The 22,945-nt window shown below is 42.3% G+C and overlaps 1 protein-coding gene across 6 annotated transcripts in view; it reads right to left on the minus strand.

Moving 5' to 3' along the window:
* The window catches only part of STON2 (stonin 2), a 77,575-nt gene that overhangs the window by 24,945 nt on the left and 29,685 nt on the right, over nt 1–22,945 (minus strand). For 3 of the 6 annotated variants that reach the window (XM_030452600.1, XM_030452598.1, XM_030452599.1), the window contains exon 1: nt 6,197–6,435. The exons of the other annotated variants lie outside the window; for them this stretch is intronic. The gene's annotated coding sequence lies outside the window, so the exon portion shown is untranslated. Of the gene's footprint in view, nt 1–6,196; nt 6,436–22,945 lie in introns of those variants that run through there. 6 annotated transcript variants of the gene reach the window in all.

The following is a 22,945-nucleotide window of genomic DNA, read 5'->3' on the forward strand; positions in this document are numbered from 1 at the left end:
TGATGTGGTTACAGTGAACAGAAAGGCACGGGACACATTCTTAAATGTGAGAGTTGGACCATAAGAGACCCAGAACGGAAAGAAGGAACTCCTGAAGTTATCACAGCACTCTGTGGTGAGAAGCAAAGAGGAAAGCCATGCTTCCCTCCTCTCTGCACAAACTGTAATGTTCTATCTTCCCACCTCTAGCAGGCATCTTCCCTCTAAGTTATGATTTTGCCTGGTAGCAGAACACATAGCATACAGGGCCCACATTCCTTTATGCTAGTCATGCATGACAACCACACTGATTTCCTTTCTTACTGTTAACTTTTAGCTCACCCCATCACCACCTAGTCTTAGCTGTGTGTCCTCTTTCTTCCTCAAATGACAGCCCTTGTTCTTTTGATGGGATTTCAGAGGAGAAGGAATTCAGTTTTGCCTAACATCTGTTTTGATTTGTAAGATAGACAGAAAGAGTGGGTAACATTAAAAAAGTCCTGTGGACAAGAGACCCCAAATGTCAGCCATCTCAGTTAGTGACCCCTATGCCATACATGGTTATACACACACAAACACACACACACACACACACACACACACACACACATATATATACATAAAAGAGAGTAAGTTGTCAGCTCTAAAGGTAATGAACAAGGAATCCTGAAAATTTCTGTCCTGGGGGAGCAGTCACTAGGACTTAGGCAGAGTACAAGGGCTGGATGAATAGGGCTCTGACAGTCTCAGGGCAATCCTGTAATGAAATACATCACAGGAAACTGTTATAATAAACTTCTGCATTCTTTAACTTCTGCATTCTTCTTCACTCTTGGATAAGACCTAGCAAGTCTCCACAATACAGGACAATATTATGGAAAAAAATATAGACAATGAGATAGGAAATCTTTCTGCCTGTTTCACCAAACTGTGTAGCAGCTTTGGTGGCAGCTGAGAGAAAAGAGCTGAGCACAGAATGTGACTGATGTGAAGGAAAACAACAGGGGCCTCACAGCTGCTGTGCCCTGTAAACAAAGCACAGCTTTCTGAAGGGCCATGTGAGATTTTGCAGAAGAACCCTGAAAGAACCAAGGTCTGCCCAAAGGAAGCAACAGGGATTAGAGAAATGCAGATCATAGGATAATAAGATAATATGAGGATACTGAGCTTGAACAGAAAGGTACTCAGACTGTAAAACAAAAAAAATAACTGATGTTTTCCTATGAAGAGATCAAATTGACATTCAATAAATGAATGGGGAACTGAAGTACCCTAAAGCAGTACCATATTATATAGTAACACTGGCTGGTGAAGGGAAGTTGACAGGAATTGCCTAAGAACAACACTGCTGTGGACAAGAATGTCTTGGTTCACTAGCATTATATTTTAATGTTTCAAGAAATAAGCTGGTCACTTCCATGTTGCAGAATTGTTTCAGTATATTATAGAAATGGAGGGTAGGGGAATTTTTTCCCCACTGACTTACTTGGGTACACTGGATAAAGTACCTAAATTATGTGTCAGAAAGAGATGTCAGATGAAATTGTGCTACCAACAAGCTTCTACTCAGTTAACAAGTGTAGAAGAAATATATAAAGGGGCTTAGGAACATAATGGAATTTGACTTTTTGTACTGCATATCCTCAGTTCTCAGGTTTGTAACACTCACCTAGTTCATGTCAAGGTCATAATGGTGGAAACAACGAGGTCAGTCATGCAGAGAAGGATATGCACCTTGCAGAAAACTTTGAATTTAACATCTTGTGTGAAATGGCATTTCTTGTAGGATTTACTGAGGAACATGCATGTGAGCACTTGAAGTCATGAAGGAAAATTCTGCCCTTTCTCTGGCTTAATGAAAGCATGTTTCTGCTTGGGAGAAGGAAAGAGATTGTACTGGAAGGGAGAGTGTTTATTTGAACCAGAACTTAAATGTTCTAGAATACTGACAGCTTGGAAGATTAAATCCTGTTTTACTAGCTCAGCAGTATCCTCCCTCTTGAGTTTCCTCATCATCTGTGCACCACAGCAGAAGGGGGGAACCCTCAAAAACGAGATATCTACTTGACACGTGGCAAAATCTGTACTGTAGCTCTCTGAGCTGGATCGGAAAAAAACTGTTCCTTGGGGTCAAGTCTGCTGATGATTTTGTATATGAAAGTTGGTTTGCCCATAAAGCAAATTGAAACCCAACTCTTTTATTATAGGATCAGCACAGCTGTCCGATGGCAGCAGCCTGACTATGCTGGGGTGAAAACTGTGCCACAGAATCCCGTGGGGTAAATAGTTTCATGAGGCATCAGGAAGCGATTACTGGATCCCAGCAAAACCTAATTATGCCCCCTTTCCTCCTTCACGAACTATCATTTAGAAGAAGCCTCAATTTTTTTCCTCTCTCTGCTACAACTAAAACATTAATTAAGGGAATTTCCCCTCTCTCCCCCCCTTTTAACTTTTAGTCCTTTTCAGTCTCCTCTTTATGCCTTTTGTCTTCGGGGAAGAAGCTGCTTCGCTGCAAGCTGATGGCAAGACAACTGTCCGGCAGACGATAAAGCTGTCTGCACACCAGACATTTCTGAATGGAGGGAGGGATGGTCGAGACAGTCATTCCCGATCTGTTGCTATAGCAGCGGGGTGAACGGGCAGGACCGCCCGCTGCCCCTCACCCCCCATCGGGGCTGCCCCCCCCGCAACAGGACTGCCCCGCCACGGCCTGGCCACGGGCTATCCAGAGCCAGGAATGAATGGGAAGAAAGTTAACCCCTGCTTGCCCTCTGGCAGCGAGGAAAGGAGCTGTGCTCCTGTGCCCCAGCTGTGCTGGGGGAAAAAGGAAGGCAGGGGAGGTAACAGATGCGAGGTGGGCTGCAGGTTGGCTTTCAGAGAAGGCTTTCATTCTTCTGGAGTATTTGCTTGTACAGACAAGCCTGGGCGCTGACTACAGAATTTGAAATACATTAAAATAACAAGTACCAAACAGATTTAAAACATAGCATGCCTGAAACTGGAATACTGGGTCCACCAGAAAGAGTGGAGAAAACACGGGATGTCCTTGGTTACAGTCGCTTTCCAGGAAGCTCTGGATGATCAGGGATGCTGAGTGGTGGTTTTCCAGTGTTAACAAACAGCAAGAACTAATCCTGCATATTTTATTTCTTTCTCCAGCTCAACATGCTACAGTGTCAACCATTAGCAAGTCATTTAATGGAAGTGGCAAACACTTCCTGAGCACAAAGAATAAATATAGATAGCATTGGCAATCTTTGTAAATTCGAGGTAGTGTTTAATAGAAGGGCAGTTACTGGAATTCTGTATGTTTTAACTAATATTTGGCTCTCAGTATCACATATCTGTATGGGCATGCAGCTCTAGAGTACAAAAATTTATGTAGTTCACACCTAAGTCTTGCTGTCCAAACTGTAAACTTCTTGCCTTTGTGATAGGCAAAACATTTTATTTATTATTTTTTATGGAAAAAAGAAAAAAGATGAATTATCCTATTTCCCTTCTAAATCATTAATGCCCAGGTATAGAAGCAGAGGTAACAACGTCCAGCACATAAACCAATTCCCTTTTCAGCTAGAGAGCAGCCTTACTTTTGATTTGGTTCAAAGAACAAGGATCTTGGCCTGCAGTAGCAGTTTGTAAGCAGACTGAAAATCTCTTGAGAGCAGGAGCTCTCAATTAGTGTATCTGAACTTCAGGTCAGGACAGAAAGTCTCCTGGATCAGCATTCCTGACAACATTTCAATGATTCTCTCTGTTGGTCCCCGCTGGAACCTGTACGTGCTGAGGCAGCTGCAAAACAGACAATAAGCTAAGCTCAACAGAACAGCTTACAGACTTGGGAAAACTCTGGAGTTTGGCTCAAATCTGGGAAGGAAAAAGTTCAGATTGATACTTTTCATCTACATTACTTCATTCACCTCCTAACACGGGACCACCTGGAAGGGGAATGGTCCTTGGATGGCCAGATGCCAAGCAGATTTCACTTCTCAGTGAAGACGCTCCTGGGCCGGTTTGGCTGCCTGCATTCTGCACGATGCAGAAGATAACAGAGCAGAACTGCAACTCTGGGAGCAGCAATTTAGCTAAGGAGACTCGCTTGCTACACTGGGCCAGCAGGAGACACTTTTAGATGGAAGTAATTCTGTACATCTCATTTACTGTCAGCTGTAAAAGTTTCACTTTGAATAGTGTTATCAGCAGTATGTACTTAGGGCTACCAGGCATTGATTTAACTCAGGTAAGGAGGATTAGAGGGAAGCAGGGAAACATTGCTATGGGATGGAGGTTAGAGGGCACATGGAGGTTAGAGGGCACCTTTAGAAGCAGTGGTTCTGGAACAGATTTGGATATTAGCTCTGATGCAATCCTGAGCCAAAAAACCCTAGTGTAATACTAGGATTTGGGAAGAGAGAAACATGAAGCAGAAGGAAAAGCATTTCACTTGCATTTGTAGCATGGCCTGGTTCTTGGTGGACCACTAAGACCTGATCTTTCAGGGATGTAGAATAACTGAGGGTTCAGAAAAGAGCCACAACTACGAAGGCATAAAAACCCTACCATACAGCAAAAGACAAAAGATCATCCTATTTTATCTGGTCTGCAGGAGATGCAGGAACAATAAGTCTCTAAGCACCTACACAGAGAAAATTATACAAAAGAACTTGTTGTGATCTAATAACTGATATGTTATAGTTGGAAGGCAGCATGGAGACTTAAGATTAGAAATCATGCAGAGTTTTCATAGCAAGAGCTGTTTTGAACTGATCTACCAACTCTGCACAGTGAAGTCCCATGTGCTTCAGGCAGGTAACATTACTCTAGTCCTCACAGGAACTAAGTCAGGGAAGTGTATGTGTATGGTTTGTGACATGCCAAAGCTCCAGCTACATGATCTCTAAAGCTTTTTGACCTTTTAATCTGCATGGGAGAAAATATAGCAAAGTTTATTTAGGTACCTCCATCTCACTCCCCTGTTGCGTGATGAATTTAGAAACAGCTGAATGAATTTTGGTGCTGTTCCCTCAGAGAAAAACATTAATGTAACAAGATTACGTATTGAGAGCTGATGTCAAATTAAGGATTTTGGAACTGGCTGTAAGGAATGGAACGTAAAAGTTACAAAGAAAGCCAGCCCAGGATTCAGGGAGCCAAATACTATCTCCACGAGGGTGTCCTCACACAATCTGATCTCAAAGTACTCATACATACTGATACTGCACTACACATTGCTGCTTAAAAATAACAGAGGAAGAAAGAATGGAGTTGAATAAAATTATCATTTTTTTAATGGATCACAACAGAGCTGAAATTTACTTTTTGCACTTCAGAACTCAGTTCCAAATGTCTGCTTATGTGTAAATCCAGCTGCTTAGTCCTATGTGCATGAGGGCAATGTGTGTCTTGTGTTTTCAACAAATACTGAAACCACAAAGTCCCCTAACAATGCAGCACTTGAGGAATCTGAATTGTGCACTCACCCACTGAAATTCTATACAGAGGAGCTCAGAGCTGTTAATCTCACAGCAAAACCTGCTTCCAAACCTTCCCTTTCTCAAACACCTCAGCAGACACAGACGCAGATTTCCATTATCCTTTTGGCAATATTTGGAGAAAATTAATATAGCTCTTTCTGTATGTTTCAGTTTATCTTCTGATACCACAGACAAGGTTTTATCAACAAGGAAACAGCCCACTTTTCCTCCGTCTGATCAGAAAAGAAATAACCTCCCACAAAAGTTCATGAACCAAACTGCCCTCCTCCCCCACATCCTCCCCGGCTTTAAAACACGGTGCATTTGTACCAGTGCAGGAGGCACTGTGCATGAGGCACAAGAGGATATTAAATGCTGATTTGGTTGTGTATAAAAAATTTATAATCCCCTATTTAATCATTTGCTCCTGGAGGACCAAAAGTCAAGCCTTTGCCTCACCCTACCAGGGTTCACAGCATCGAACTCTTCCTGCAAATAAAACTTTCCCAAGTCAGTTACTATCGTGTTAGAGGTTCTCTTCATGAGCTGAGAGGTTTCTTCCAAGTCTTCTCTCTAGCTCATCCATCAGCCATCCTTCAGCCTATCCAGGCACTTACCGACCCCTGCTGCTGCAGTAGTACCTTTCTTCTAAACAAACTTTATACGCTCCTCCTCCCACCGGTACAAAAACCTGAAGCCAGACGGCTCAGAAGAACGGATTCTCTCCTCGCTGCACTTACCCAGGGCTCAGATACCTTCAGTTGCCCGGTGCCGGCCACTGGCGTCTGGGGCCGTCCTGCCGCTGCCTGTGTTTGCCCATGGCTGCCTGACCCGGGAGCCAGGGAGAGGGGTGTGTGTGTGTGTGTGTGTGTACAGTGTGTGTGCGTGTGTGTGTGCACCCTGTGTGTGTGTGTGCACCCTGCCTGCCGGAGCAGGAGCCCTGGCTCCCCGCCTGCCAATCGGTCCCTCGGCGGCGGGTGGGCAGGGCCGAGAGATGAAAAAATGTGCAGGTTACGCTGGGCTCTGGCACACCCAGAAAAGCAGGAGGTGGGAGTCGGACAGAAAAGCTGGGAGCGGCAGGCTGAACGAGTGTGAAACTTCGTGTTAAACGCTGCCAAACAAAATAACCTGTTTTCTTTTTTCTTCTTTCGTAGAAAAGCTACCTTTTTTTTAAGGGCAAGACTAAGCAAAGCAAGCCGAAAAGTATTTAAACTGATCACCTTGCAAGCAATGCAGCAGGCTGCTCCCTGTGTCAGCAGCTGAATCACCGTTTCCAGTTAACTCTTCAGACACCAGCTGGTTTTAAGTCTGGGATTTTCTTTTGTGCTCCCAGATGAACTGTTTTGGATTTACTCTAGATTGGGTAAATATGGAGATAACTTTTAAAACTTGATTTTAAAGAACCCAGTAATTTTTAACTTCTACTTTTGCACCTCTTTGAAAATATTTTCCTATGTCTCTTTCAAACTAGAGGACAAAAATGAGACAGCAGCTTCTTCTGATCACTATATGAGATTCTTGTGCAGTCTTGCAGAACGAAAATGAAGGGCATGAAACTCCTATTTTTAAAGATCAAACAAGACAAATTTAGAACACAGATAACAGGATATGTCCATTTGTGATAACAGGGGATTAGATTTAATGATCCAGGAAGTTCTTGCCAGTTCTTCCCATAGAAGCCAAATGAAAGAACGAAACCTACCCTATACATACCCAACAGCCAGGTCCACCAACAGTGCTTTACCTGCCAAACACACCTCTAGGTCTTCTGAAATCTCCCATTTTAGCCAACATTGTTTCTGTCTTTGTCCTCACCCCTGCCCCAAGCAGTTCATACGTAAGACTTAAAAAAAAAAAACACAGGGACAATCTGGCAGTGTCCCTGAGGAACAGGCAGCATCCTTCCACTCCACTGTGACAGTTCTAGGGTTATTCAGGTTTTTCTCATTTCCCCTTAGTGGCTACTATAAAGAAAAAAAATGTATTTGGGATTTTGACACACGAAGGAAAACAGAAATGATTTGGAAATCGTGCCAGAAAGTATCTGCCTAACAAATAAATTACTGATCTTATATTTAGCCAGTTAAATAAATTGCTTAGAAATAACTTTAAATACCCTGAATTAACTGCAGAAGGCTTTATGGTTTGAATAGTGGAGCATGACAGCATGCATAATCAACAGGAAAAAAAAAAGTTACAACTTTTGTGTTTTGGTCTAATGGTGAGTGTAAAATAAAGATGAAGGGAGTACTAGATGATGGATTGAATGACTACATGATCAGGTACTGTAGGGACAAGTGTCTTGTATAGGAGTTGGTCAGGTGGGAAAGGTGCAGAACATCATACAGCAAAACTGGTTCCTGCCAGCCTGCTGAAGAGACAACTGCTTTATTAACAGGGTACATTTGTGCCAGCAGCTCTGGGGGCAGAATCAGTGGTTAGATGCCTCTCCTAAGGAAAAATCCCAACAAATTAAGAGTGGTTGCAGACTGTCTCTCCTTGTGCCAGTCTCTCCATCTAGACTTTGAAAATGTGAGCCTATACTACTCATCTAAAATTAGATAATTAATGGCAGAGCTGCAACATTTGTTTTCTAATACTCCTGGGCCTGCCAACTGTGAAGCCAACCCTTATGCAATGCTTTCACTGCTCATTTTCCTTCTGTACCTTGTTGTAACAACTCTATATAGCAGATAAGGGTTTTGAATCAGTGTAAGAGAAAGCATTTTTTGTTTCACAGAGACTAAAAATTCCCAGGCTTGTAGCAAGTTCAGGCTAAGGCAGAATGAGATAGAGAAATTAGCCCAAGGACAAACTGCTCAAACAAAAACTTCTAAAGGTGCAGGGCTTAAAGAAAAATGCTGGCTGGAAAAGATGAAAACTCAGACCTGCTCTTGTGACTTGCTAGATGAACAATGATCCTTTTCTCATTTTATCACTCCTCTCCTCAGCCAAGAGAAACCTTTATGTAGATAATTTTGTCTGCTGCTCTGTCTGTTGTCTCAATCTTTTTGTGTGAATGAACAGCGATGTAAGATGAGCAGGGAGATGAAGTAATCTTCCCCTAAACTCCTTCTTTTGTTTCTTGTTCCTAATTAAAGTCCATAATGAATCTGGCCACCATGACAGAGCATTGCATGGGGTGCTGAGATGCTGTGAACATACCAAAGCAAACTTGTTTCTTAGGAAACAGATTTTTTCCTCATGTGGTATTTAGTCCCTTGACCCTTTGATTAAAAAAATTTTTAAATGTGCACTGCAACTAACTCAAATTAGGAGTAGAATCAGATGTGTGGGAAAAAAAAAATTTGATTTCCAAAAATTACAAGCACTAAAGTGCTGTTATTAACTCTAAGCTGAACACCTCGAACACTCTCAACAGCCTTTGTGAAAAATTAGAAGGATCAACTCACTCCAAAATGCCTGTTAGGCTGGTGACTCAGGCTTTCTGCTTGGCTGTGGGAAATCTACACTCAACTCTCTTCTTGTTTATGCAAGAGCTAAACTTGAGCTCCTTTTTATTCATCCTAGAGAAGGACCCTACCCTAGAATTGCTAGATTGGGCAACTGTCTGTCAAAATCCCACCTTGCACCTTGGTGAAAGTTCTGAAAACCAGTATGGCCACAAAACTTTTCCAACAACCCCCTGCAGAAAATCTAGAACCAGCTGCTGAATATTGAGTGTCTAGTTCACCCCTTCCAAGATTGTCCTTTTGATGTTTGACACTTCTCTGGTAGATGCTGTTGTAGCTAGCTAACCAATGGAGCTTTTACTCTTTAGTGCTGGTGCCCATTTGACAGCCCAATGGAGCTCACTGCAGCACAAATTGCTGAAGTCTCTAATCTTACCCAGCTACCAATGATAAGGTCTATTTTTCATCTCAACTCATCTGGCTTTATTCATATTCATCCTTACAAAATATGAAACATGGATGAAAGTCTGTTTCAACCCTGTTTCCTGAGGCATTTAAAGCATAGATAACAGATAAGGACTTGCTCTTAAGCAGTGTCTTGTCCCTGCTGGCCTGTGTTCATCCTGCAGCAGTTGTGAAAGAGAGAGAGAAGGAATCAAGCTTAGCTTGTACAATTTAGTTGAACACAATCCCCTGTCAGCCGTGTTTGGTTTATCTTGCAACCACTGACCTCTAAACAGGAGTCACCCATCCCTGGATCCTTCTCTTGTGAGGAAAAGATAGAAAGATCAAAGCTCAGTGGCCCAGCATGAGTTTCTGGAGTACCAACCTGGCAGCACAAGATGGTTTAGGCCAGAATACATTAAAAAAAATAATGATCTAAAACACATAAGCAATGAAAGGCATCAGTATACAGTGGGAAAAAAGATTAACCGAAAGGCAGATAATCCTCACCTATATAGCACATGGTTCAAACCAGGTGCTAGTCAGAGCTAAATACAGCTTCTCATGACTGAAAACAGGAAAAAACAAACCCATAATATCTGGGAGCTGTATGAGACATCTCTCAGATGAGTTACTGCTTGTTGCATGTTCCCAATGGTTGAAACAGTGTTTTAGGCAGTCAGCTTTTAAGGTCGGTGAGAAAAGTGTATGGAGAAGTTCACAGGCCACAGATCATTGCCCAGTTGGTCCAGTTCTCATGCTGGGAACTCTCAGAGATGTCTCCTTCACCCTCAAGAGAGTCCTACCCATGTCTGCCATTCATATCCATGCAACCTTGGTTAGAAATGGATACATCTCCCACCAAATGTAACCAAGCCTTCTCCTGACTCGGAGTTGCTGGCAGGATCTCTGTCCCTCAGAACAGTGAGGATGGTTTGGAAGAGCCTGAAAATGTTATTTTCCCTTTGGACTGCCACCAGGCAGAAAATGGTTCTCCTTGAGCTGTGAAACGTGGGCTGAGGAGCCCTGGATCTGTGCTGGTAACCTGCTAGGAAATGAAATAGGCCAAAAGAGGGGGGTGGGGATGATGGGTGGGGATGGAGGTGGGGCAGAAAGCCAGAGGTGGGATGGATAGGGATATTATTTGTTGCACTGTAAAACCTATTTGATTCAACAGCCACCCAGTTGGATTTGTCTGGTGCTCGCCTATCTTTTGCAACAAATCTCATGGGTTTGATTTCTGTTTGATGTCCTGCAAGACTCTACAAATAAGAGCATGTAGACATGAGCATTTATCTAGAAATATATACAATTATATTAATAAAGAGAGAAAGAGGGAGCATGCTGGCTCACCTGCTGCATACTTCAGCTGCCTTGTGACTTTAAGGCATAGAAAAGGGAAAGGTTTCAATCAGTGCCTGGGGGAAGAAATCTGAAATCTTAACTCCTAACTGTAATGAATAGAAATCACACCACTCCCTCCAGTTCAGTAACACCAAAGGGAGCAGCAACCTAATCTGAAGAAACAGCAAAACCAGTGCCAAAGTAAATACATCATCCTCAGGATTTATGATGAAGAAATACAACTTAAAACTCTGGCCTTTCATTCTTCTAGAGCAAAGCAAATTCTGACATGCTCAAGGAATTACACATTTATGAAATAACTCCTAAGGCTTTAATGACTCTTACAAAAAGCTGTCTGCAATACCTTTATCTTCAAGAGGAAGATGATTTTTAATTAGATTTGTGTGTCGTCTGCCATGATACACAGTGGTCATCCCTGTTCTAGCTTACTTACTCCTGGTTGAAAAAAGAGGTGGTGAGCATACAGACATATTGCGTAGTGGAACTTCTCTACATCAGGCTAGAGGAAATTTGGGGCTATTACATACCCCAGCAGGCTGTCAGCACAGACACTGGCTATGACAACTGGGTGTAACCAGCTTTATCCTTGCCTGCCACTCACTTCCATGGGACTGGGAATTACATGGCTAAACTCACAGGCTACTGAATCACCTCAGGGATGTTCCACATGACTTACCTTGAGAGCAGTGGTTACACCAAGGGATTGCCTGACCCTACCTTGCCCAAGGAGACAAGCTGCAGAGCTACTAATTGTGTTCAGAACATCAGAAGCCAAACAAAGGCTTTTCACAACTTAAACATCACGGTTGATTTGCTCAGGTCACGGGCTGAACAAATGATGGGGCCAAACAAATTCTCCAGTCCAGCAACATGAGTTTAATGAAGACTTGTTCAGTCAGCCTTATTAGCAAAGAGCTCTGTAGGGCCTTAGGAGGAGGGGCTGCTCTGCTTTCAGTAGTACACAAAGGATGCTAATTTCTAATCTCTGCCCCATTTGATGCTCTTTAAAATTCATAGCCAAATTATCATGTATGAGAAGCTGAGGAAAATAACGAGGCAGTTGATAAAAGCAGCCTTTGTATTCAAATTTCTGTGGGAGAAATCGCACAGTAGAAAATTATTTTGAAGGATCTTCACTGTTCCCACCATCTTACCTCATAGCAGGACTTAAAAATTACTTTATCCTTACAGTGTTAGTAATAAAGAGAATTTTCAACAGTGCTGCCATTCATCAAAGAGGACAGTGAGAAAACAAGAAACATGCAATGGCCATAGTTCATTGCCTTAGTAATTCTAGCAGTTATTTTTCAACAGACTTGATATTTTCACCATTTGTTCACGATTTTGTACAGGTCTTAACTTGGAATTTATTTTAATATAAGCTATACTATCAGGTTCAGCATAAAGCTTGGAGACCTTAAACATTTCTGCTTATTCACCATCATGTTTTCCTCTTTTTAAGTATCTTGCCCTTTGGTTGCACATAGTCAATATGGAAACTGACTCTGTCAAACACATCAGAAAGCCAACTCCATTTATGGGAAATTATATGGCATTTTCCAAACAGAGAGCTGAAAAGCTTCTGAGTTGAAAGCTTTTAAAGTGGAAAAAAAAAAAAAAAAAAGAAAAAAAAAAAAAAAAAAAAAAGGAAAAAAAAGGAAAAAAAGAAAAAAAAAAGAAAAAAAAGAGAAAAAAAAAGGAATATAAAGGGAGAGTTAGGCTCTTCAATTTTTGAGGAAAAATAGTGAGGAATATTTACCCTCTAATTATATTAAAATTTACTTATATTTACTTTCATTTTGACTATAAGAGAGGTTTGGTGTGACTCTAGTGAATTTGCCTGTATTACCTGGCATGTTGCATGGGGCACTGTAGGTGGTTACACTGTAAATCATCATAATGATTTGCTTCCAAAACTTGTTTAATGTCTTGAGTGGCACTTTCTCAATTTATGCTAATTTAAGTGGGACTAGAGCCATGGTGCTAGAGTATGGAAAATAAAGATTTTCTGAGGGCAATAGGGGAATGATATAATGAATTCTGAAAAATTCAAATATCCCTAACATTGAATTTTAAAGATAACACACTTTTCTTATGTAACAGTTGAAATCCAGATACAAGAATAAAAGTTCTAGAGCATCATACAGAAAGAGAAATGGCTAGAGAAACACTGCAGTTTCAGATTCCTGTATTGTACAAAAATTAACATCACTGATGAATTTTAAATGACACTGTAGGGCACTTCAGTATAGCATTAGCTACTGCTAGGATTGGTATGCATTTTCTCAAAGAGTACCACTACTTCATTACTTTGCCATAGTGCTATTGTAATTACCCATTCGAAAAACAGAAATTTAAGTTCCTTTGACAGTCCCTTTTTACCTGCACTGTCAGTAGGCACAAGGCAGCAGGTTCACCCATTAGGAACAGTTGAAATTGCCTGCATAACACCTGTTAAGCACTTAAGTTATTTTAAATTGGAAATCAATAGAAATAATGCAGCACCCAGAAAAGGAAAAACAAGCAAGAGAGAAAATCTGAAGGTAGAGAAAGCAAAAAGGACACTTGTGAGTAAAAGAGCATTTCACAGAGCTAGGTCATGGATTTTAGAGATTTCAGTAACTGAATGCAAAGTTTTATCTCTGCCAAGAATCTCTCTGCATCACAGGTGTATAGAAGTCACCTAACATAGCAAAAGAAATCTTGGAAAATATTAGGAATTTGGATGAAGTCCAAAGAGATGAAAGTGTTACCCAGCTTTGTTAAGATGGTGTTTCAGTTCAGTTTGCACAACAGACAGGCTGTTGGGCTCTTCAGGAAAAAAAAAGTGTGCTCTATTAAAATACAGAAAAAGCATAAGGCTGGCAACTTTGGAGAAAAGAATAACCTCACTTATGATCTTATCTACACACAGTATGACATTTCCAACCCAAATGATCGCAGAGCACTTCATACTTCTCTAATGAAGTATAAACTTTATCATGAAATAGTGATCACTTCTGAGAAAGAATACAAAGTCTTTTTAGCAGCATACAAAGATCAGCAAGTGAAAAATAGTTTTTTCTCCTTAAAACTGCAAGAACACATAAGGAGGTAGTATCATTTATAATTATTGTACCTGAAACAGAGCTGCCTTTCACCAGGAAGCCTTTGCTGGCTCTCTTTGCACTTCAGAAAGAACTGGCAGGTGAGAGGCTCAAGAGCCACTTTGAAACTTTTCCATAAAGCAGGGGATGAGCTGCAGCATGTGGATTGAAGCTTAACAAAGTCAGAAAAAACTCAAACCACAGCAAAAGTATAGCCTAGCCATCTATCTTTGTATTTCTTTTCTCCTCGCTTTTTTTCCTGAAAAAAGAAATCAAGAGGCACCTGAGGTGGGTTTCCAGGTCTAGGAAGAGAAGTCTTCTGGAACCTGGTTCCATGCTGTTTGACTTGAGTTCTCCTTGGAAGCAAGTCCCGGGAAGCAACAGGTTAATTTCAAGTGCCTCTGCATGCTGGATAGGAGCTTCTCTCTCCGAAGTCTGATGAGGGATGTGTTGATTCCTTCTGACCTGCTTTTCCTTTTATCCAGCAGACAAAGAGCTACTGGCTTAAACAGAACCTCTCTGCCCTTCCCATCTCTCCCTTCACACCTGTTTGCTCCATTTGTTCAGCTTTTGGGTCATTCAGACTTGCAAAACAAACCGGTTTTGTTCTGGGGATGCAGCTGGACTGTCAATCTCAGCAGAGCACAGATAACCCTTCCACCCCACCAGCACCCCAGCCCTGCCAGGCCCAGGGCAGCTGGCCAGAGGATGGAAGGCAGAGCTGGAGCCTCAGCTCCAGGCAGCAGCCAGGCCCACACAGGTACCAGGCAGCCTTGCAGGGCTGAGAGCATGCCCACAGCTCTGCATTACAGCCTCTAGAAACCAGCTACTCAGGGTGTCCTTCCCTGTGAAACTCCTGCAATTGCACATCAGCCTTAATGCCAGCACACTGAAGAAACTGCAGGGCTCTTCTGCATCAAAGTGTTGCCAACTGAAGCGTCTGGTGAAAAGAGAACAAACTCAAGACACCTTCTCTGTATTTCCTTAAGCCCCTTGCCCTCCCAGTCACCCCCAAATACTACCAGCATCACCCCAAGGGAAACCCTCTCATGCCTTGCCTCTGACTCTGCTCTGTTATTAAGATGCCATCTGGTGTTGATGCCTCAGCTGCTGGTGAACTGACCTCTCAGCTAACCTGCCTTGGCCTTTATGAGAGATCAGTTCATCCAGTGATGGCCATCTCTGGATACATACATCACTAATCAGGAAACTGAGCGCTTTTCAAGATGTTTTGACTATGTTGTAACAACCAGGCTGGTCTCTGCAAGTCTGAGAGACAAACCAGCCAAGGGAGCTGAAGCAGATTTTCTGAGGAAAATTGAGTCTTGTCATTTCAAACTGAGCAAAGATGGAAAGTGTACCTACAGGGTTTGGCCACATCATGGGGAAGCTCTTGTAATCCTTGTTTGTAGCTAAAGAATCTGCAGTGACACAAGTTTTAGCAGACAATATTAGCGGAGTCCAAAGCACATACGCATGCTGTTACTCTGTGCCACTGGGTCTTCACTGATTTCTTTAGCCATGCTAAATAAAGCAGAAAGGTGTTCAAGAATGACGATGTGTATTTACCTGAAGGCTAGATAGACCCAAAAAGCCTGAAGTCTAGAATCAGTAAGGACTGACCTGTGTGTCAGAGAGAACAAGTGCACAGTTCTGCTGAAACCTTCTCATCTAAGCACAGTAGACTGTTCAGCTTCAAATACAGCCTTTAAAGCAGTGCAGCTTGGTGGCTGTACCAAGACAAGGATATTCTACTGACTGTGGAATCCAGTGACAGCATTTGCTTAAGAGAAACACCAGCACTGAAAGGGGAACAATATACATGCAACTGAGTGAAAGAGTGAAATGCCTCTGTATCTCTCCCTCCTGGGAGTCGAAGAACTCAAAAGGTTTGCAGGAATCCTGAGGATCTCCCAGGATACACCATAGTTCCTGCTAATAATGTGTTGCTGGAGGCAACCAAGCCTGAACACACAAATCAGTCCAGGGGAGGAGGAGTGATGGGTTCATGAAAGCAAAGCCTCCAGTAAGGCCTCCTCACTTCTTTTGTGTAAGCTTCCCACCCAGCTCCCAGCTCTGGCTGCTGAAGGGACTGCCACACAGGAGGTGCAGTGAAGGACTCCGAGCCAACCTCGTGTCCCAGTTCCAGAGCCAGCTGGCTGTGCTGGGGACAGAGTTTTGCTGGCCTGGAGTGCAGCCAAGCCATAAGGCTGTCACACTGGCTGGTGTGTAAGGTATATGGACATCCTCCGGCTGTCTGCTCTGCCCGATGGGCCGTGTGCCTCTGCACCCTGGGTGCCGGCACGTGCTCCCTCCCTTTCCATCCCCATCCGTCCTGAACACTCAAACCTACCACACAGCACAGAAATGCACGACCGGGTGGAGGCAAAACATAAAAGGCACAGTCATGCAGAAATACTGCTTTTTGCATCATACCAACATTTCCATTGGGTGTCTCAGAAAGAGACTGGTGGCTGTATGTTTTGATGACCAGAATCAAGAATATTCTTGGTCTTTATGCAAGAATATTAATTGATTTCATTTCATTCAAAACCTGACAATTTCGTGTAAGCACATGTATATCTCAGCACCACATTCACCATTGTGCAACTGCAAAACATTTTTTTAAAAAGAGTATCAATTCCAAATTGGGGTTATACTTAAAAAAGCACACGGAATATGGCCTAAGCTTGGTATCTGACTGTGATAGGTACTTGTTCTTTGTGTACATTTGTACAGGTTATTTTAACTACTATGAGGCATCTGCAGTTAATGACAGTTTGGCAAATACTCTTTGTCAAAGACTCACAGGTCTACCAGGTCACTCTGAACCCAGACTCAGAGCTACCCTGTGTTGCTTTGGAGAGCCATCCTCTTCATGTAACCAGAAAAACAGTACTCTCAAAGGTCCATTTTAATATAACCTGAAACCTGGGAAAGTGGCAAGTCTAAGCTTATATATTATCAACATTTCAGATAATAAAATAGCTACTTGCTGAAACATGTACTTCAACGTGTCTGGTTTAGATTATGAGTTACCCTTTGTTAGTAACCACTGATCTCCTCTTGTCCTACACTTCTCGCTTTTGATATGGACCATTGAAGACACCCAGGTGTTAATTCATGCTGCTCATACTTTAAATTATTCTGCGGCTCCAAAATCCACCTTGCAGTGCACTTTGTAATTACTGTGTTCGTGAAAATGATCAACAAACCCTAGGGCTGGAGCTATACCTTCCCACACTGATTCCAGCCAGTGAAGACATTCCTGCAGACAGCTGCACCCACAGAGGTCACACTCTCAGTCTCAGCTCAGGGAGCTTATACCTCTTTCCAAGTGCCAGTGCACATGCTGGCATTTGGTTTACCAGCCAGTTAAAAGCAAAAGGCAAATGAACCACCAGGCACAGAAGATTGCTGGCTCCCCTTCACCAGAGATGGGGATGGTCTGCTCTGCCTCCAGCAGCTGATTCCTACCTGCTGCAGCCCTACTGCTGTAGGCTGCTGTAAGCCCTACTTACTTGCCCCAGTCCTGCCAGGGCTGTGGGAGGTTCTCCTGTCAAGCAGCAGTTCCTGCACACTAAGCAGGATGTAGATCAGAGAGCCTCTGGCTCCTACTCATCTCATCTTTCTCGGCCTTGGTTCTCCCCTTTCTGCAAAGGAAACAGACCCTGACCTCAGCTTCTCCCATGCTCCCAGCCTCCACTGTGAGGGGACAAGCATGGTATGCTGGGGAGACAGGTCCTTTGCCAAGCATGGCAAAGCAGAAGGCACTAAGAAGGGGAAGAAAAGCAGAAGAAGAGTGAAGAGGGTCTCCTGACCTCATCAATAGCCCCCTGGCACATGAAGCCTCCCATCTGTGTGCAGCCCCTCTCCCCACCATTGGCACCACTGCTCCCCTCCAGCTCCTCAGCAGAGCAGAGAGCACAGCACAGTGGGAATACAGCTGTGCACTGCACTGAGACAGGTGCTGAAGGTGTTTCTTTCCTTCACTCCCAAATGTCAGTTCAATTATGCATGCACTAATCAGTACATAAGCCTTACAGATAGAGATCTTGACCTAATATTTTGCTTTTCAAAGCAGCTTTAGCTTAATTGCTGGTCTAATGTTTAAGCCAGCAAAATGAGAGATATTTTTGTTTCAGATGACTTATTTTGTCAGTCCCACTGTTTAATTGTCTCTTACAACTGTAACTCTTACTGAAGATAATAGCTCAATAAAGCCAACACAAGGCCATCTGACCTGGAAAGATGGGTTCCAATGGGCCCTACCTTTCTCAGAATAATCTTTAGTGGTAATTTTACATACTGGAGCTAAAGCAAACCACACATAAACATACATAAAGAGCAAGGAAGTGGGGGTGTGGTGATAATTAAACATTAATGCATCCAGACGTTGTGCCAAAGCTAATGAATACTTTGGCACTGCTCTTTAATAAGAACAATGATGCAGAACTTCATGATAAAAGCAGAGGAGGCAGGCTAGAGAACCAAAAGGAGAGAGCAGAAATGGAAATTAACATTAAAGAGGCAAAAAAATATTTTGGAGAGGTTACTGTGCTCAGATTAGGAGGTCTGATCACTCTGAAAGAACTGACATATGTATATACAGCTTTCAATGCAAGGATTTTTAAAAAATCTGCTCAGATGGGGATGGTAACATAGAAGTGGAGTAACTACATCTATGGGGGGTAAAAATTACTTCAGAAAAGACAAGTTGAACGTCTGACTGCAACAGCATGCCAGACTTGGAAAGGAAAAAGGGAAAAGTACAAGATAAAAAAAAGGGGGTGGAAGCCAGCTTTAAATCAGGAACTTTGTTCCCGCCAAATCTAACAGATTTCCTTGACAAATTATTTTCTAATGAAAAAACCAAAACTATCTGTATTAGAAAAATCATTTAATGTGGTGCCATCTGGGAAGGAGTTAAACCAGAGACTGATACCAGTATTAACACAAATAAATACCAAACGAAAAGGAAGACAGCCACTGAGTTTTAAGAGAAATATTAAGCTAGTGAAGCTACAAGTAGAACTTCTTGATTAAGTCTACATGACTAAGACTGTGTTTATCCATATCTTAAAATAATGATCAGAGGACACAAATGAACATTCTAATGGTATCTGCTGAATGCACACAATGAGGAAGAACTGGGTATATAAAGCAAGCTCTGAACATCATACTGAAAGGAGTGGTTCATCTAGAACACTGAGGTAACTGAAATAAGATTAAATGTAAAGTTCAGGCAATTAAGGACATACATTTGTTATAATGAACAAGCTCATCAATTATGTATGAGAGAAAGCAATCCAGGATATGGACAATCAATCTGAAAGTATCCTAGCCTGGTGCAATTGTACAAAAGGAAAGAAGATCCTGCGATATGTCAAGGAGAGAATTTCAGAGTATGGAGAAACAGTAATATCTTGGTCTCACGCTATGGTGAGATTTCAGTTTGTGCACAGTTTTGGTCACACCATCCAAGAAAGATTAATTCAAACAGGAACACAAGCTGAGAATGGCTTGCTAGGATGAGGAGAATGAAGAACCAGAATATTAAAGACCTTATCTCAATCGCTTTAGCAAATGAAAACAGAGAGGGATATAATTACACTGCATAAATATATTAAAAGGCTTGAACTAGAGAGGGCAAAAAGATATTTGAAAGACAATGTTGGCACAGAAACATGTGGATAGGAAATGATCATTTACACCGGTGTCCTGGGAAATAGTTTCTATTCCTGTGACCTTAAGTGAATCATATTTAAAGCTCTCTGAAATATCTACATGTGAAATTACACCAGCTTCAATAAGTCAGTGACTTACGACTGCACTTAATTGGCATAATTTCTACAAAGCCTATAATGTGCATGAGGCCACAGAGCTAAAGGACATCTGCTGAAAGGATCTCTACTCTCCTTCTTGGCACTGAACTGAAATGGTTTGGTTTGGAAAAGAGTACAAGAGCTGCAGCTATTTGACAATTCTGCTGCGCCGTAACAGGAATAACTGGGATCTGATTATTTTGGAAGCAGCGTTAGGTACCAAACCCAGATCTGAACTCCTTCACAATAGCACTTGAAATAGTTTTTCTTGTAAAATAGTTTCCATGCTATTTCATGCAATATCACTAGGGAGTTTACAACAAGTAAAATTGCACTTGCACCCATAACACAAAACCCAGGATCACTCTTGGTAACCAGGATCTGAATGAAGAAAGAAACTAGCAGGAAGTCATCTTTTCATCTCATGTAACAAGCATTGCCAAAGTGATTGCCACCATGGAAGCTACAAGTTTTTGAGGTTTTGCTTAAGTAATTCCTAGATTATTCTTGTTTCTAAAAAAACCTCCCTTCCCATTTTATCACACATTGTTCTTTAAGAAGGTAGCTCTATAGCCAATTCCCCAAAAGGCATTCATCAGCACTGTTTCAGTTCCTGTGCTGTGTAGTCCAGTGATCTCCTGAGCCTTTCCTAGGTTTCAGATGACAACACAATAAGGGGGAAACCAGCAAATCCATGTGTTTGGGCATCAGGAATTTTCTCATTCTTACTTGCTGTCCACTCCTGCCAAGCTTTTCACCTCCTGCTTTACACTGCCACTTTCATTCAGCTGCTTCATATTCAGACAGGAAATTCCACACAGTGCTGGGATCTCTAATTTAAGGGCACATGAAATGATTTACAGCTCCTGTAAATTAGTACTACTGCTGAAACCTTGCTTAATTCTCTGCCACGTAGAATTAATGGTGAAACACCCGAGTTCTCAGAGGGGCAATCTCTCCATGCTGTGAACACCCCTGCTGCCCGAGAGCTGTGGAATTGGGTTTCCTGGGGGGCAGTCAGCTCCTGGGGGGGTGTCCAGCAATGTCACTGTGCAGCATGGAGCTGGGACAGTGCTGCACCCCTGCCATGGCACTGCGGGGCCATTTTTGCCTCCTGTCAGGGGTACAGCAGCGTGCTGCCAGGAACTGAGCACAAAAGGTGAGATAACACTGCTGAAGATTGCCCCTGATGTTTTCCAGTTCCAAAGAGCTGGATGTGGGGAGATGCCTTGATGCTTTTTCTTCCAAGAGGCTTTAAGTTCAGAAGCTATTTAGCATCCTGTATTCTTTCCCCTTTCAACACAGCACTTGCAGATAGCCGCTGCACTTAAACATTCCAGCTCCAATTAAGCTTCAAACTGAAATGTCCTGCCCAGCTGCAAAATCTCCTCCTGAACTCCTCTGGCTTATCACTTAAGCATGTGGCTTTCTGCACTGCATTAGAGAGCAAGTGGAGCCAATGTAAACACCATGGCTGAGGAATCACAGCCTTACAAACATAAATAGAGGCCTTCATAGCCCATAGTCTGCCTCACTGGCATGAGATAAACTACAAAGCATCTACCCACATCTATTCTCTTGGGATATTGCCTACATAAAGGGAGATCAGCACCTCAGTCCCATGACTGGGGCTGGAATTCTGTCCACTTTCAGCTGATTTGACTATGTAAAATCATGAGTGAATTGCTATGGAAAGAGTAAAATTCATCAATAACACCCTGTAAGCTCAGCGCTTAGTTCTTTTATAGCAAAATACAGCCCTGCTACAAATCCACAGTTACTGTAGCCTGTACTTCAGGACAGGCATGAAGAGAAAAACCAGCACCTGAACTAAGACGTGCTCCTTCAGCTGTTTACAGCACTGGGCCAATGACATGTATGAAATCAGAACTGATTCTGTGCTGGCAGGCAGCCAAGAAAACAGTCCATTAAACAGCAAAATTACTGTATTCTTAATTTTTTTTTTTTTAAATGCTTTCATTAAAACATTTAAAAAAATTCAGCCTTAGTTCTTCCATGTTACCATTTTTTCCTTTCACACTTAGTCTCTTCCTTGTCTTAGACCTGATGTTCTCAGGATGTGGAGGAGCAAGGGAGGCCTGATTAATTCACAGAAGCAAGCAGAATAAGACTCAGTCTAGTAGGAATTAGTAGAAGCAGACCCATTTGAGCTTTGTTTTAACTCCTTTCTTGCTGTGAGATCAATTTTATATCTCCTCCTCCTGCACCCTGAAATTTCTCATTGTTCCTGAAGAAAAAGCAAGAATCTGATACCAAGATTCTGTACCACCTCCAGCCAGCCTTCTTTGGGAGGCAGGGTAATAGAGCTATCAGTAATCAGTGTTATTTTCTGGAACACAGATAAGGCAGATGTGGAATCTTTTGGGTTAGGAGACTACATTTAGCCCTAGATTTGGCAGAGCTGAGCTCAGCAACATCTCAGTTCTGCTTTAAGTGTTATCACTAGGACAGTCCTTTTTAAAACTGAAGTTTTGAAGGGTTTGGAGATGACTGAACAAGAGCATACTTTGCTTCAGCTGATATTAAATCAGAAAAATACTATGGAGATATTTACTCTGGATATGCTATATCTGAAATTGAAATTATGGGTTTGGTGCAGAAATGACTGGGTGAGGTTCTTTGGCTTGAAACATGCAGGAGACCAGATTAGATGATCATATCCCTTCTGTCCTTAAAGTCTATGAATCAGATGACTGTGGACCAATCTTATTTTGTAATTCTCTCCTGAATAAATAGAAATAAACTTTTGCTCATTGTTGTACCATTTTTTTCCTCATTCTAGCATTTCTCCCTTCCTCCTGACAGATTTCCTGTGCCTTTCATTCCTGTCATAAGGAGGGACTGAGAAAATTGCTGTGGTTCACTGCTTACACCTGCAATCTTCAGCCGCTTCAGAGAGCAGGACTGTCAGACTGTACCACAAATCCCACATCTACTTCATCCAGGTCCATCCTGCACAACTGAGCTGCAGGCTCCTTCACTGTGAAACAGGGATGAGGATTCAACACTGCTGCAGAGGGCACTGGGATACTGTGGATTCCACTAAGTGGACATGAGGTGCTGAAGAGGAGATGATTTCCAGTACCTGGATCCAATTTGGGATCAAAAATCTTCTACTTTTACTTATTACCCAGACCTAGCTTCCCAGTTCTTCCCTACCAATGCGTTACTCTTAAAGAAGTTAAAAATTACTTGAGAAAAATTTGAGGCAGAAACTAGAAACTTCGGACTTGCTGGCTGGTGGCTAGGATTGGATATGAGGAAGAAAAAACCCCATGCATCTGGTAATGAATTAAACCCTTATGGGTTGTGCAAGAACACATTTGAAGAGCTAT

Source organism: Calypte anna, chromosome 5A (genome assembly GCF_003957555.1).
Source record: "Calypte anna isolate BGI_N300 chromosome 5A, bCalAnn1_v1.p, whole genome shotgun sequence".
In the NCBI taxonomy this organism is placed as follows: Eukaryota; Metazoa; Chordata; class Aves; order Apodiformes; family Trochilidae; genus Calypte; species Calypte anna.